Source organism: Marmota flaviventris, chromosome 12, assembly GCF_047511675.1.
Source record: "Marmota flaviventris isolate mMarFla1 chromosome 12, mMarFla1.hap1, whole genome shotgun sequence".
In the NCBI taxonomy this organism is placed as follows: domain Eukaryota; kingdom Metazoa; phylum Chordata; class Mammalia; order Rodentia; family Sciuridae; genus Marmota; species Marmota flaviventris.
Window position 1 is genome coordinate 37439185 of NC_092509.1, and position 13919 is coordinate 37453103.

At 36.2% G+C, this 13919-nt stretch overlaps 1 protein-coding gene across 2 annotated transcripts in view; it reads right to left on the bottom strand.

The window, feature by feature from the left end:
• The window catches only part of Pter (phosphotriesterase related), a 67624-nt gene that overhangs the window by 12850 nt on the left and 40855 nt on the right, over window positions 1–13919 (bottom strand). The gene's annotated exons all lie outside the window — the stretch shown is intronic.

Here is a 13919-nt window from a genome sequence, read left to right on the forward strand (position 1 = left end):
CACTGAGCCATATCCTCAGCCCTTTTTTTGTATTTTATTTAGAGATAGGGTCTCATTAAGTTGCTTAGGGCCTCACTAAGTTGCTGAGGCTGGCTTTGAACTCTTGAGCCTCTTGCAGCAGCCTCCCAAGCCGCTGGGATTACAGGTGTGTGCCACCATGCCTGGATAATTACTGTCTATTCTTATAGCAACAAAAGTGTAATTTCTGTATCTAAGTCAGATCAAGCCTCTCCTGTGCTCAGAACCCACCAGTGGCTTCCCATTTCCTATAGAGTAAAAACCAAGGCCTTATGATAAGCTGCAAGGCCCTTGTGATATCTTTCCATGTGGTCTTCCAAAAGCCTCATCGCAAGTGAATGGGGACTAGAGGGACCCAATTTTCTACAAGGATATATAAATGTTACATTGTAAATGTAACATTATATTGTAAATGTTGTCTGAAGAATGTCACCGTAAGTAGAGATCTGTTCCTAGAGGAAGACTAACACTGGCCAATGAGATTTTATGTACACATGTAAGTTTCAAAACAAAATAGGTAAATAAATAAATAAACTCTCAGAATTCTTACCCTGTAGAAAGGAGTATATAGAAAGTATATAGAAAGGAGTGTGACTTGCCAGGTGTCAAGGGCACACCTGTCATCCTAGTGACTCAAGCTGAGACAGGAGGATCAGAAGTTCAAAGACAGTCTGGGCAACTTAGAAAGATCCCATGTCAGAATAAAAATTAAAAAGGGATAGGGGTGTAGCTCAGTTGTAGAGTTCTTGCCTAGCATGCTTAGGGTCCTGGGTTCCATCCCTAGCACCACACACACACACACACACACACACACACACACACACACAAAAGGAAAAAAAAAGCAGTATGATTTTGAGGGAACTGGTTCATCTGCAAAATATTCTTTAAAATTTTATAGTCATATGTAATGAAGAAGATTTCTTTAGAAGGAAAGTAATTAAATGTGTATTTTGGACATTAGGAAAATGAAGTTGAAAAAGAAAGGCAGACACAAGTTTGTTGTCATTACAATTGTGTATCTCTATATGAAGTTATTAGTATTTTTTAACTGCCATTTAGTGATATGATCTCCCTCTTCTGGATAACTAAACATTATTATTAAGCAATTAAGAAATACATTCATTTAAATTCTTCTTGTGGAAGAAAGAAACAGTGCAAACTTCATGGGAAGAAAACAGTCTAAACGATAATGCATATTTTTCAAAGGAAAGTCCTAAAACAAGGCAGGAGGAGGGAATAGGCATTGGATGATAATGAAGATTAGGGAGGGGAATGTAGATAATGCTAGAAAATCAACACCTAATAATCACCAGTTATTTAATACAGATCTAGTTCTTTTTACCCTTGCAAAAGTAACATGAAGAAGGTATGAATATCCTGATTTTACAGATGAGATAACTAAGTCTCAGAAAAGTAACTGAGCTTTTGAATTGAGAGGTTGTGAGGAAGCCTAGATTATTTTTTGTATGTAGGAACCATGTTCTTAAACCAATCCTGTCCATGATGAGGCACACACCCATCAGACTAGATCCATTCTACCTTGCCAGATCTCACTCTGTGGAGAACTCTGCACCATCATGATGACACCTAGAAGCACCCTCTTCCACATTATCTAACAAAGTGATGTAGTTACATGACATTGCCATCAGTTGGATGACCTCAAGGGACTGCCAATATGTCACCTGAAATTTCATTTATGCAAGTGAATTTTTTTTTCCACTTGGAGAAAGAATTGACCCCAAATGTTAGTATGGCACCATGGGAACAAAGACTCTGCTTGATGTCCTTCAGATGAGGATAAGCAGAGTTCTTGCCCTTCCTGGACATCAGTGATCTCATAGCAAATCTGATCAGAGTGGAGAAACTAATCTCAGTCTCCCTCATTTTATATTCCACATCTATGAATAATTCTATTTTGTTCTTTCCTAGGTTTTATGGTAGGCCTTTTTCACGTCATGCCCTAAACAGATAGCTGTGACATACAGAAGAGCTACTGCAGTTCACACTGAAGGAAAATCCCTTCTTCAGGAGGGTAAAATAATCACAATATCACTAATGAAATATCCTGGGCTTTCCTTTCAGGAAAGTGAGATTTTTGTATTAAGTATTTGTTCTTATCATTCATAGGAAATAATTTCTTCTGCTGCATATTTTGTACTTTTGTTCTCCAACTAGTAAATCGGTATTGTATATATAATATGAAATAAATTGATACATCTTTACAAGGAACAGACATAAATTTAGCAAAAACATGTTGCCATCAGCCTAGAATATGGTATCTGAATTGATTTTGGCTATCTTCTTTTTCAGAATATACATATCATTTACCTAGTGTCTTAAGGCTGGAATGAAAACACAAGACACTGATTCTGTTTTTCAACCCCTTTATATTCTAGATCTTATCCATGTGCTGAGGGGTTTAGTTTAATGTCAAAATGCACTCTTGAGTGGGAGTAAGAAATTGAGTGAAATGATAATTAAGATGGGGTCTTTGAGCTCTCTAAGCAGAAAGAACTAAATGGCAGAGGAGAGGCTGTGATTCGTGGGAATGAGTGATAATAACCACACCTACCACTTGTCTTAAGCTTTACAGTTTCAAAGAACTCCCAAACACATTATTTTATTCCATACATTCAAACACATCTCTGCAAATTAATTCAGAAAACATCTGTTGTCACCTATCTGGTGCTATCCTTTGTGTTCGGAATACAAATATGAATAAGGAACTTCAGCTGCTGTCTCAGGGGACTTAAAGCTTGTGAAAGAAGATAGATATTTAAACTAATGATTGCAATTGTGTTAAAAGCTTTTATAGTACAAATAAATACAAAATATTATGAAAGAATAATGAATGAAGTAATTGACTTGTATTAATCTCAAAGTGTACTATTCCTATAACGTGTGATGAGGTTCCAGTGTGGGGTGAAGGATGGACATTCCATAAGAACATCTATTGAGAGTCAAAGAAAATAGTTTACTATTCTTGATGTATAAGGCTGTAGCCTAACAGAGGTAAAGTACATGAGGGAAGAAACCTCCATCCATCCATCCACCCATCTACCCATTCATCCAACCATTCATTTTATAAGAAATTGTCAATCACCTATTGACTATGAAGCATGAGATGGAAAACAAAGACAAATAACCCACAGTTCTAGTCTTCAAGAGTTCAATGTTTACTGGGGAAAAGAGACATGGGAACAAATAATTGCTATATAGAATTTACCAAGTATATTAATAAGAATACTTTTAGGAACTGGGCTAGCAAAAAGAAAACGATAACAAACACAGCTTGACTATTTCAACAAAATATCTGGAGAGAGGAAAGCCTTTTGTGAGTTGAATATTGAAGGAAGACTGCCAGCGATTCATAGCAGAGGTCTAATATGTGGGGGAAGCCATAATAATGACCAGCTCACGGCACTCAAAGACATGGGCAGTGTGGCTGTAGCCCAGATTCTGTTTGGTTCCTGAGGAATGACGGGAGAGGTGGATGAGAAGTGAGGAATCTAGAGCATAAGGGACTCATTGAAAGACTTTAGGTCGGGGGGGGGGGGGGGGGGGCAGGAATGTAATCACATTTGCACTTGGAGAAGTGATCAATCTGGTGGTTTGTGGAGGTGAGATTCTGGAAGAAGGCCAAGAGAGTGGTTCTCTTCTGCAGATTCCTAAGAGTTCAGATGAAAAAATGAGGGCCTGAATTCAGGTATAACAGAGGAACAGGCAGGGCTGTATTTGGAGATCTCAGTGAGGTTGACAAGTCTTATCAAGTGGGCGTGCAGCAAAGGAAGGAATTAGCTACACCATTGGGTGAACAGTACTGTCCTTGACCAGAACAGGGAAAGGAGGAACAGTAATTAATGAGGGGCACTGTGAACACAACAACAAGGATGAAGGAGGAAACTCAAGGGCAGGTTTTGGGAAAATGATTAATGCTATTAAATGATACCAAGATCATGGAAGGAGTAGGCTCTGAAACTCATTGAAAAAACTGGTGAAATAATTATGACAAATAATAACGGTGTTACAGAAATGCAAAGCTAAAGCATGGATCTTTTATGTGATCCACAGCCCTGTTATTCCAACTCCTAGTCTGATGCTCTTTGCTTTATGCTGTGCTGTGACTTGATGGTAGGCTGTCAGCCATTCCAATCTATGAATTCCTGGGCCAGAGGCTGGGTACCATGAGGGCAGCTCTGTTTTGTTCACTGAGCTAGTTAGGGCAAAGCATGAAACATATTCCCTGCTAAACCTTTTATCCTTAATCAAATTTTTTTTTTTTAAAATTGGCACACAAATGCAACAATACTCTTACATATGACTGATTAATTTAAAAGTGAATTTCAATGGCTTACCATTGTAAAAATTGTCTATCAAAAAAGTGATTCCAAAAATAATCCATTCTCCTCATCCTTGAATTTCTCAATTAAAAACCAGTGGATGTACAAATATACAGATAGAATCATACAAAATTCTTTATTCTTCTCCTTCATTTTTTTTAGCCATTTTCAACTGCAACTTAGAAGAATTACTAAACTAGAAATATTCACCTAATAACCGGAAATGAATTTTAAAATATTTTTGTGCAATTTTAAAGAAATTAATAAGTGGTTATAAGCTAATGCTTATAATCTAATTTACTCTAATCTAATAAAGTCGATATTGACAGTTTCAAAACACGATTCATATATTCTCCTACACTGCTAATGGCAGCTCCATTTAAAAGATAAACTCTGAAAATTATTTATTTATTTATATATTGACTTATTTATATTTTTGTGGCACTGGAGATTGGACCCATGCTAAGCTCTACCACTGAGCTAAATCAACAGTCCCTAAAAAATTCTTAATTGATGGATTTCACTTCACTTTATTTCAACTAATTAAAAGTAAATTTAATTAATTAAAAATAAATTTAAATGTCAGAAATGATATGTGATTTAAACATTGCCAATTATTCTTTTAAAAAATCATAATTTGCTACTTCAATTAAATATTTACCTAGAATTTTTCTTTCACTTACATTCAATGCTGCATTTACACTAATGTACCAGCTTATGCCTATAGATAGATATATAAATATTTTAAAGATTCACTTCTGCTTTTTATAGGATTTCTTTTGCATTAAGCCATTACTTTAAGGGAAGAGAACTTTCAATATTAGAGATTAACTGGGAATAAAAAACAATAGAAAAGTAATTCAGACTGCCATTATCTATATTTTATCAAGTGTCTTCTGCCCACACTTTTCAGTTCTCTGATTGCTTAAGTCCATGTTTGATGACATCATAGGAAGGAATGATGTCACACTTTCAATATTATGACTTAAGTGTAGGTTTAAGCAAAAGGAACAGATGGCTCCAAGAGAGAAAAACCCTTGCTTAAATTAGACCAAAACGAGAAGCTGGCTCCAAATTGCAAAAAGTAATTAAAATGTTATTTTAAAATACATTTCACAGTTTATACATCCGAGGAAGAGCTTTTTACCATATGAACTTTCCAGCTGCCACAGAGCACAAAAGAGGTTGCGTTTTTCCTGTAAGGCGCTACACAGTTCAGGCAATGACGGTATTGAGGAGAGTGAAGATAAATCTCATAGACATGGCAATCCTATTTGTTAAAATGTCACATTTCATGCGAATGGTGTCAGAGGCATGAAAAATTGCTTCAGAAAAAAAAATTACTAGAGCCAGTTTTCAGTGGTAGAATGTACTGGGTAGAATCCACAGCCAGGGCTCGCTTTGCCCTGGCATTGGCAGAGCTGTTCAAATGTCTTAGTTAAAGAGTACAATTTGGGACACTCAGCAAATGTCAGTAGCCATCATAATGTAATTGCATTTTCTTAATGTTGGGTGTTTTCTTTGTGAATGGCACATTATAATTATACATAATAGTGGGACTCATCATGCCTTATTCATATACGCACATAACATAATTTGGTCAATCTCGTTCCCCAGGATTTTTTCTTTTCCTCTTCTCCCTCTCCCTGATCTACTTTCTCTACTCTGCTAATCTCCCTTCTATTATTATTCAAATAGTGCATTATAATTTCATATGTGTACATACACACATATATAGGCAAGATTCATTGTGGTAGATTAATACATGCACATAGCATAATTTGGTAGATTTCATTCCCTAGTACTTCCCATGTCCTCCCTTCCTCCCTCTCTCTGGATCTCCTTCCTATATTCTATTCATCTCCCTTCTACTTTCATAAGGTCCTCTTTTTTTTTTTTTTTTTACAAATTCCTTCTCTCTCTCTCTCTCTTACTAGGCAATTGCATCAGTTAGGCACTATTTATGTATACAAAGAAGTGTTGCTGTATTTCACTTTGTCAAATGTTTGCCTGGATTTATTTCTTCTGTCTCTGTCTGTTTATATAGGTCTCATAGTAAGTAATAATAGAAAGGGATATTTACATAGCACTTTTAGGGTTAAAAATAATTTTTCTTAACCACTTTGACATATGAGCAACCAGACTTTGGAGGCTTAGGTGACTTGCTGAAAGTCACACAGCAAGTAAATGCTAGTGTCATAACTTGTAACCAGGCAACCTGGCTCCAGTATCCTCTATTTCTCCATTGTCCCTCATGGACATGAAATCTGTGTTGCATAAATGAAAGAATAGTTGTACCCATCAAAAATGTATTCAAGGTTTGTGTCACTGGGTACTCTTTATACAACGATATATATTTTTATTTAAAATTCATCACCTGTATCCAAACACACATATGAATGGCCGTGTGACATGTTTAAGAGCATCTGGATTTTCTTAATTTTTAAAAAAATCTTCTGTCACAGCGAAAACAGAGGATATGCACTTTTCTCAATGCACTTCATACATTATGTATATAATGTATGCATATACATAATCCTAATATGAAACTGTTAAGTCACAGGACTTTAAATGTAATAAACCATTCCTTGTGGATAACATTCCAATTATTCTTTTTAAAAATACTAGTACGCTATTTAACTGTATAAAGATGTTTCATTCAATTTCCATTTGCCAAACATTTGCTTGGAATTGTTTTTGAATGACTTCACATTAATTCACTGGTATTTATTGGAATGAAAAAATGTACAGTTCCAAGGATACCACATAATTATTTTGTGGCTTTTCAAAGACAACCTTAAGGTTAAAAGTCACCACAATTATAATTAAATAATCATTTTGAAGGCAGAGAATGGGTCTTTTTCCTGGCTATAGCTCAGTGTCTGGTATATACATATGATAATTAGTCACTCACATGTTTGTTGAATGAATGAAGTGATATTCCCCTCTATTTAGTAAAAAGCATGAAAAAATGTTTCAAAATTGTATCATTTCAAGAGTTGGTTTGATTTGGCAGGAACGATCAGAGGCAAAAAGAATAAAATGTGCTGTTGGCCCATTCCCTGAGTTTTCGCTTCTTGTCATCCTTCAGACTCCCTGAGGTCAAATTTCTTTATCTTCCACAGGGAACAATTTTCAAAGAGAGTGATCTTCCTACACTTAATTTTTGTGCCCTTAATCAAACCCTGTGTTCTGGATTTCCATCAAATTCCTATGGTTCGTTAAACAGATAATCAAGAAAGAAAAAAAGATTCAGGTATAACATCCGTCTATTGCACTCCCGGAAGCTCAAAAGTTTAATCAGTAAATAGTATCCAAATATCCACCAACCACTTCGTTTTACCTGGCTTTCACTAATCACTAAGGAAATTTGTTGTCATAAAAGCACTTACAGCTACTCTACTAGTGCATCAAGGTAAAAACCTAAAGATGAATGGCATACATCTGAGAGGTGTTTGTTTAGTCACACATAGCCCATATATAGCAGAGGGGCTGCTGTCATTGTCCGCCACTTGGAAATACAGATAGCGTTTTAACAGGTAGTAAAATCATTATAAATGATTAAATGGTGAAAAGCCTTGTGGATTAAAAGTCCAAACAAGATCACAATAGCTGTTGCAATTTTCCAATAAATGTTGACTTTGGGTGGCTGTATCTGTCAAGGGCAGCCCCCTGTGATGTCCCTGAGGGTTAAATTCACAGCAGTCAACTGGCTCTTCAATAGGCCCATGTTTCTTCAAGGGAACAGATGGTTAGGGGAGGGCCTAGACACAGGAGCAGATTTATCTTGTCATGCTGTTATCTCCTGGTAAATGACCTTAAGCAGGTCACAAGTGGTCACATGACAACTATGTGGTTCAGAGGTCTCCTAAGGTGATGGCCATTCATTAACTCTTTCTTTTCAGTATAGCAACTGTCTCTTTTGGACAGCCATGTGGCAAGCTGTTGTTGTATTGTGTGTGTGTGTGTGTGTATGTGTGTGTGTGTACACATGCTGTGTGAAGGCATGAATCCCAATGAAGTTTTTATGTACCTTCAGAAATATTTAACTGTTTCACCTTTTGGACATACTGAAATATCTTATTTTCATGTTCTCAAAAAAATTTGAAGTACGACTTTGAACAGGAAAATAAACATTTTATAGGTGGTCAAGGCCAAGGGTCTGTCCTGCTGGAGAGCGCTAGTGTTCTGAGAAGGGCCGTGGGGCAGAGCCTACTTACTGTTTCATAAACATAACAGCCTGTGGCTTAAGAACATTCTCCTCTATATCTGGAAAGGCATGGTGGGAGAAAGGAAATGATTTCGTTTTGCTCTGGGTTTTGTTTAGAGGCCATGTTCTCAGGAGGATCTTCTTTTTGTGTATCCTCTGCATTTTGTTGCATGAAATGCATGCCTGTCTGTGAACTGTCCCCATTATAGAAAGTCAGCTTTCCTTGCCCTTTTGGTTCAGATCAGGTAGTGTGCATGGCCCAGCCGACCCCAGAGAGTGTGGGAAAGGGTGACCTCGTCAAGATGCAGCCTGCCAACTAGCTTGCTGTGAAGTCACTCTTGAGAGCATCTGCCTCCTAAATGTTTTTTTCCTGTTACTTCATTTGGTTTGTTTTCGCCAATGTACTAGTTTTTCTACAGCTATTTTCTGTGGTTGCTTTCCCATAGAAATGCTTCCATGTATTTCTTTTTCAGACATTGGAAACTCTAATAATCCATCAATAAAGGTGGAGAACGGGCAGCTGTTGTAGCAATGATCTCAGGATTTTCTAGAATGCTCTGAGTTTGTGTGATATCAGATCAATCATTCCACTCAATCCTGAGCCATCCAAGAGGGAAATACTGAAATTGCAGCCAGTGGAAGTCAGGTAACATACCTTTAAAAGAAAAAAAAATATGTGTACATTTCTATGTATATTCATGTCATTTATGTCACGTATGTATAGGTATGGTGTGCACGTATGTGTATATCCTAGGAAATGAACACTTGTACTTTATACATTGTTTGATTTTATGAGCCAGGAAATATTACTGTGGTAGGAGTTAAGGTTTATTTCACAATTTACTGTGAAAGCTTATTTTCTATTTATGCCAAGCATAATTTTCTAACTTACATATACTTCCAATTGTAAATAGATAGGGAGAATAAAATTCTTCTTTAAGAAGCATCTTGAGCCAGTTTCAAGCAGTATGGCAGACTAAACATTCACAGAAAACCTTTCCAGCAGAGTACATATAGAATACTAAATAAAATTGAAGAGAAAAACACCCATATTTTAAATGACTGGTTGAGTGATTGAGAAGTTAAGACTTGCTCAGGAGGTTAGAACAACGGGAAAGATGATCAAGTGTGGACCAAGGTGAGATCTAGCATTACTTTAAGAGTATTAGTGAGACAGAGTTGGCACTAAACAGGGAAGGAGATCAAAGTACAGATACATACAGGGAGCTGCCCTTCACCCAAAGCCAGCACCTTGCGGATGAACTAGATAAAAGCTTGGCCCGAAGATTCTCTGTAGAGATTATAGGTCTTTCTCAGTCTGTCTTCTGGGGAAAGGGAGGCAGGCAGAGTGAGTGGTTGGGGGACTCTCTTCAGAATCCATAACCACAGAGGCAGGGGATGGGGGGCGGTGGCACACACCTGTAATACCAGTGGCTTGGGAGGCTGAGGCAGGAGGATCAAGAGTTTAAAGCCAGACTCAGCAAAAGCAAGGTGCTAAGCAACTCAGTGAGACCCTGTCTCTAAATAAAATACAAAATTGGGCTGGGGATGTGGCTCAGTGGTCCAGTGTCCCTGAGTTCAATCCTTGGTACCACCTCCCCTGCCCTCTCCCCGCCAAAAAAAGAGAATCCATAACCACAAAGCACTCACCAAGCTCCAAGCTCAGGGATTCATATCAGCACATGAGTCTAAATCCCTCAAGTAAAAATTGAGTTTAAAACATTGCAAAAATCTTTGTGTGACTCCAGTTCTTTGAGGCAGTAGAGCAGTCAAATTCATAGAGATGGAACATAGAATGGTACTTGCCACAGGCCAATGGCAGGGAATCTACTTCATGCAATGGAACTGTCCACTTCACAATGTTTAAGATGGTTAATTTTGTGTCATGTATATATTTTACCAAAATTTTAGAAATTTAAAATTTCTTTAAATCTAGTTTAAAGTAGTCTCAGCTTGGTCAAGCCTCCTAATTGCCTATCACAAACAATCAAAATGAACAGCCATAAAACCAACAATAATAAGAAGAAAGAAACACAACCAACCCACTTCTCATAATTTCCACAGAATCTGAGCTGTGCTCCTAAGAAAAACATTCTGGCATACAAGGAAATAACCTTAAATGAATGGCTCTAGAAGAACAAACACACTTTATAGTTTGCCATAGTCATTACAGTAGTTTAAAAAGATAGAAATCAGAGGCATCAATTATAAGCTAAATATTGGATGTTAAATATTTTTAAAGATTTAATTGAAAACATGTTGGAAAAACAAATTAGCAAATGTAACCAATCCGACTTGAAAAAGAACTAAGCAGAATTTAATGAGTAAAAGAAAAACTGTGTCTTAATATCATAAACCAGATAGGGGAAGCAGAGGATTGATTCTGCTAGAAAGAGAATTAATAAATAGGAAGAAAGAACTGGAGAAATGACAGCTCAAAGATGAAAATGAGTGGAAATATGAGAGAGATGTTAAAAGATATGAAGGGCAGGTAAGAAAGTCCTACACACATCTAGATGCAAATAATAAAGAACATGTGAGTGGAGCAGTATTTGGAGAAACAATAAAAGATACATCCTCATCTTTAGGAATTACAGGCAAATGCCAAGTTTACAATTAAAAAGAAATTTGCACTGATTTTAGATCATGGCAAAAATTCAGAATACCAGAAAGGAGGATGTTGAAAGAAAAGAGAACTTTAAAGGAAGAGCTAGTTTCAGCTCACTTATCAACAGGAACAATGTATGTCAGTTGAAAATGGAATATCTTTGAAGGGCTTACAAAAATACCTTGTAAATGGAATTATTTATGTGCATTAACAAATTTTATGACATTATCTATTGTGAACAAAAGAATAAGGACATTTTCAGATAAATGAAAGCTAAATATTATGACAGACCTTCACTGAAAGAATATTAAATGAATGTACTTCAGGAAAAAAAGTAATTATAGAATGAAGACCTAAGATGTCTAGATGCAAGAAGGAAGCTTTGTAATAGAAAAATAATGTCTAATCACTGGGCTTAAAACAATCAGGCTGACTCAACATCCTGGAAAAAAATAACATCCAACTTATATGGTTAATAGAATTGAGGATTCCATGGGTATTGTATCATTAGAAAGAAGGGCAAAAATATTTATTAGATTTAAAATTTGATATAATTAGAGACTAGAAATAGTAATATATATCATCCAAAAAATAAGGACTAATGAGGGAAATAAGTAATAAAAAGAAATCAAGAAAGAATAACTAACTGAAAAAAAAAACACCTAGAACAAGCCTATTAGTAAACACGGTCTATGAAAATAGACAGATTTCTCCATTAAAAAGAGAAATAATGTGTGAATAGGTAAACGCTAAACCAGCCACATGTTCTGTATATAAGACACAACTAGAACATGAGGACTCTGGAATGTGGAAAGTGTGATATGAGGAAAAATGTAAGTGCAATGCAAACACAAATATTTTTGCAATAACAAAATATTTGTGTTAGAATTTACATTAGTAGACAAAACAGCCTTCGAAACATAAAACATCACTTGCTTTACTAGATGTAAGACAGCTCAACATATTTTGATACAAGATTTAAAAAGACACAACAATTTGTGTGCCTACAGCAATACACCTTCAAAATATGAAGTATGTACTAGAAGGAAACAAAAATCCATCATGAGAGATTTCAATATACTATTAGTAATCAATAGATCAGAGTAAAAAAAAATCAGTAGGCATACAGAATATTTGAGCAATTGGTTTTATTTATTTGTTGATTTAGAGACACTTCTCTTTCTGTTGTCCAGTCTAGTCTCAAATCCTTGGGCTCAAGCAATCTTTTCACCTCATCCTCCTGAGTAGCTAGAACTACAGGACAATCAATATAGACTACCTGTCACTGTGCCCAGAAATACATTGTTTTAAATTCAAATGAAGCCACCCAAGATCTCACAACAAATGGTAAAGTCATGATTTAAAGGTCTCTCTGGGTCCAAGGATTCTAGTCTTTATATATTATGCCACACCACCTCTATGACCAGTATTTAGACTCACCCCACTGTTTTATGAGTACAACTAGAAGACTTCCAAAGATAGTCAAGTATGGATCTGGATACCAACCCAGTTGCCAGGAGTTCTACCTTTACCTAGCTGTTCCTCAGTTTCTCCACTTATTATTGGCTTTTCTGTTCTGCAACAATTATAACTTGTTTATTTTTTTCTGTACAGGATTTTGCAATATTTCTATTAAGTAGAAGCATTTTATCAAGACATTCTGTAGGTCTGTTCATGTAGTAAATATCAGAATGTCAGGACGGATGATCAGGATTTATCAATCTGTTAATATGGCTTTATTCCAAAATACAAAATAGAACTAAATACAATATATTATTAGACTCCCTGGTATTTATTAATTTTTTAAAATAATCTAATCTACACACTTATGGCTAGCCTTGGCAACACTATTAGGTTTGTTCATTAAATTAATGGTAGCCAACGGCTGTTCATGGAGGCATTTGTTTTGCTGGCCCCTATGCATCTAATATAACATGGAGGGGTTTGAGTGGTGGATCATCAAAATCACATAGACATAATCTAACCCTTGAAACCTCTAAAAGTTACCTTATTTGGGAAAATGATCTTTTGGGATATAATTTAGTTAAGGACCTTGACTATCTGAGTGGGCCCTGAGTGGATCATCTGGGTGGGCCCTAAGTCCAATGACAAATGTCCTTAGAAATGACACACACAGAGGAGAGGGCCATGTGAAGAGAGGCAGAAATTACACCTGTGCAGATACAAGTTAAGGAACAGCCAGATTTACCAGACAATGGACAAAGCCAAGAAGGATTGTCTCTTGTCACCTTTGGGGGTCATATCAACACTTTGATTTTTAGACTTCTGCCTTCAGAACAGTAAGAGATTAAATTTCTGTTATTTCAAGGTTCCTGGTGTGTTGTAATTTGTTACAGCCACCACGAGAAACTAATACACGGTACTATCAGATACCACATTCATTAATCTTATTTTTTATAATTGCATTTTCCAAATCATATTCAAATCATAAATAGGTATGCAATCATAAGCATTTATAGTAGTGATTCTTTTCAAGGTAAAACCATTGAATTTCCCTCCCTTTATCTTTGTGGATATATTTATTATCCCAACTACTGACAAGCATCAAACAGGTAGAAATGGCAGCTATTCTGATATCATACCATAAGATAAAGAAATGAAGTAGACAGTGACATCTACTATGAAAAGCTATAAATGATTATGTAAGCTAAAGAAAAGGCCCATGAACACTAATGCTGATACTATCTGAAACGGGGGTGGGGGACACAAAAATGGCAGGTTT